The following is a 4,180-nucleotide window of genomic DNA, read 5'->3' as shown; positions in this document are numbered from 1 at the left end:
TAATTTATTTCCCACATCCTTTTAATTCATTATTCAAAATTTATCAAACACGTCTTGCTTGCGGTGCGCACATATAATGTATGGGAACCCTCGGGTGAGCTAAAGTGAAATTGCACTAATTTTAATGTCATTTTACTAATCTCGTGAAAATAACGTTAAACTTGGCGGAATGTTAATCATCCATCATGTGGTGGCGTTGATAGCCGAAAGACAAGAGTGCATGCACCAATCGCCCCATGCCCCGATGGTTGAGTGTTATATGCCTTATGTCCAAGGCTAGATGCAAAACTACTATCGAGCCGGGGTTTTCATCGGAAGCAGCCTCTCTATTCCTACAGGGCAGGGATAAGGTTGTCTACATCTTATCCTCCTCATACCCTACCATAGCTTTGCTATTGGTGGGATTTACTGAATACGATGATGATGATGATTCAAATTTCATGAAACCAAAACTAATTCAAGCCATTTAACAAAGATGCCAACTTCCCTTTCACACCATCATTGAACCACCACATAACTTCCCTTTCAGGTGGTGCCGTGGCCGGTATGGGTTTCTCGATGGTGTGTTGTGGTGGTGGTTGCCGGTTGCAGATGGGATCTCGGATAGTGTGATGGTAGTGAATTTAACTTGTTTTATGGTGGATGAAGATGATGATTGTATTATTTATGCATATAACAAGGTTAAAATAATAAATAAACTAAAAAGACATATATAACCCTCCTCTTAACGTTAAAATATAACGAAGTTAACTATTTTGACGTAATTGGCAAGAAATGAGAAATCTCGATAGTCCAGTTACAAAAAAGCCTTTTTAAACGAAGATTACATAATTGACCAAAATTCAAGAATGATTTTTACACTTTAAATTTCTAAGGCTAAAAAAATTGATCTATCAAACATCTGTACCAGGCCCATGGCAGCAGCCCATTACTTCACCCAATTATATATACCCGGTTTGGATATGACCGCGTATTGGAAAATCAGGTATTAGCAATACCTAGGTCGAATTCAGGTCCGGGTATTGTCTCTAAAAACCATACTCATGCATCGGATTCGGGTTGGCTATTCTAAAACCGGGAATTTAAATACCCTATTTCCGGGTATTGAATTTTTTTTTTCTATTTTCGGGCTTTGTTCAGGTATTTTTAGGGTATAGATTGGATTTTTTAAGAGATTGCTTTTTAGGGGTATTTTTCAAGTATTTTTCAGGTATTTTTTGTGTAATTTCGGGTATATATCGAGTGAAAACCCTGGTTTCGGGTATTAGAAAAACCAGTTCTAGGTTTGGAACCGGATCCGGTTTTCGGATATTATTGGGTACAAATCGGGTCTGGTTCCGGGTACGGGTTTTGGTACTAAAATTATACCCTATATGTATCCTAAGGATAGAGTCAGATACGAGTATTAAAAACCCAGTTCCAAGTTCGGGTTGTTTTCTGCACCTATAGCTTACTCACTTACTGGCCTTGTGTCCATGTTGCGGTTGATGAAACAAACATATATTAATGGTCTAGTGGATATAACTTCTTTTAACACGAACACCACCCTTAAAAATCTATTTTCAAAATCTATGGCCCATTTTATGACTTTATGTGACTAAAACTCGCATAGACTAGGATAAACAACAAATGTCACTAGGCTAATAAAGATATCGGCAATAATAGATATACATTTATTTTTTACTTAAATTACGATTCTTAACCATACTTTAGATATATTTACGAAATAGATAACAAGATACATAAATATGTGTTTTTAGGGTTAAGTTATTCTACAAAGAGGGAAAAAGATAAGATGAATGAGAAGGATTTGTGACAACACAAAAAAACCCATATAAAAAAAAGTTAATAAAAAAATCATAAATCAAAATTTAATAAAAAACGAAAAAAGTAAAAACACAAAAATGGTTCCATCGTCTTCTTTGCTTTCAATATATCTAAGAGAACCCTTTGCAAATTGATAACTTTGAGAACCATTTTGGACCACTAAAAACACATTTAAAAAAAATATTTAAAAAATCATAAAACAAAAAATAATAAAAATTTTAAAAAAGTAAAAAAAACCAAAATTCTTATATTTCATTCCGGTTTCATTAAAAAAAACAAAAAAAACGTCGTATTATACACATATGTATAATTTTATATAATCTTTAGTTACGTTATATACACATATATACAGTATCATTTATCTTAAATTATACACACGTGTACAAAAAAAAACATGTAAATGTACACATATACATATGTGTATATAATTTAGCTAAACCAAGTTTTTTTTAAACCGAGATGATAAAATAAAAATTTTGGTTTTTTTACTTTTTTGTTTTTTTTATTTTATGATTTTTTTTATTTTTGGGTTTTTCGTGGTCCAAAATGGTTCTCAATTTCAAAAATGTTATCTCATAATCCTGATCTTATATATATATATATATATATATATATATATATATATATATATATATATATATATATATATAGGATCAGGATCATAAGATAAATTTTTTGAAATTGAGATAAATGATATGTATAATTTAAGATGTTTTTTGTGGTACATTTACATGTTTTTTTTACAGATGTGTATAATTTAAGATAAATGATATTGTACATATGTGTATATCACGTAGGGCTGTCCAAACTGCTCTCCGTTCGCCGCTCGTTCATCGTTCGCTCGAATTTTGCTCGAAAAATGCTCGTTCGATATCGGCTCGGTTTGCAAGTGAGTCGTTCGGCTCGATTCGGTTTAAAAGCAATCCAAGCACGAGCAAAGCCTCGCTCGGTTTGGTTCGGTTCGTTTTGCTCGAATTAATTTTTATATATTAGTTTTATATATAAACTTTATGTATATATATAAAAGTATACTATTTTTTAAAGTTTTTAAAATTTCCCAATTTTGTGTTGAATTCAAAGTTCAAATTTAAACCATAGCCACTCGTTTTATATATATGTTTTATTGTTAACTATGAGTTTTATACATTTTAAAGGTGAAAGTTTAGACGATTTAGAGTTAAAGTCTTGAATTAATGATATTTTGAAGTTTTAGAAATTTAAAATTGGAAACTTTGTATGAAATCAAGCAAAACCAAACCGAACCAAGCCGCTCGGTTTCAAAACCAAACCAAGTTCAAGTATAAAGATTTCAATCGTTTCTTTAAATTTAATACGCTCGGTTCGACTCGCTTTCAAACCAAACCAAGTATGAGCATGCCCGCGTTCGGTTCGTGAACATCCCTAATATTATGTAACTAAAGATTATATAAAATTATACATATGTGTATAATACGACGTTTTTTTTTGTTTTTTTTTATTTTTTTATTTTTTTAATGAAACCGGAATGAAATATAAGAATTTTGGTTTTTTTACTTTTTTTTAAATTTTTATTATTTTTTGTTTTATGATTTTTTTTAAATGTGTTTTTAGTGGTTCAAAATGGTTCTCAAAGTTCTCAATTTGCAAAGGGTTCTCTTAGAAACCTTACCCTATATATATATATATATATATATATATACTAGTTTGATCCTCCCGTGTTACAGAAGTTTATTTAAAGCTTTGTTTTTAACTGTTTTGCTATTTTATGATGATTACTTTATTTTTTAACGTAGTTATGTTTTTAATTTAATAGATATATATTAGTTTGTTATTGTATTTTTTAACGTTTGGGTTTTATCAGTTGTGAAGTTTAGGTTTTTCAGATTTTTAACGAACAAACATAAACGAACACGAACATGTTGATTTTTTTAAATGTACAAACATGAACACAAATATTTGTCTAATGAAAAAGAGGCGGTGATGTAGTTGATAATGGTGGGTGGTATTGGAAGTTAACAGACGATGGAGATGATAGAACATCAACGAAGAACATGTAAAGCAAATAAATTAAATTAGGGTTTGATAATGAAAGTGTTTATCAATTAATGAGATCTTATAACCCATCTGATGTAACATCCTAAAATTTTTATATTGATAAATAAAAGAAAGTTATGTTTAGTAATTTCACGTTTTAGTTATTTAATGTCAAGTAAGGAACGGGTCTTGGGCTTAGTTATTTTATGAACTCGGCCTGTCTCGACCCGTAGGAAGCCAACCCGAGCCTAACCAAACCCGTAGTATATAAACGAAAGTTCTTGACACTTCCACCATTTTTCACCATCTTCCTTCACTTACACCCACCCAAACACTCTCA

Source organism: Bidens hawaiensis, unplaced genomic scaffold (genome assembly GCF_021521415.1).
Source record: "Bidens hawaiensis isolate Kalapana, Puna unplaced genomic scaffold, B.hawaiensis_p1.1 tig00026011_1, whole genome shotgun sequence".
Taxonomy (NCBI): Eukaryota; Viridiplantae; Streptophyta; class Magnoliopsida; order Asterales; family Asteraceae; genus Bidens; species Bidens hawaiensis.
This window is presented reverse-complemented; position numbering follows the sequence as displayed.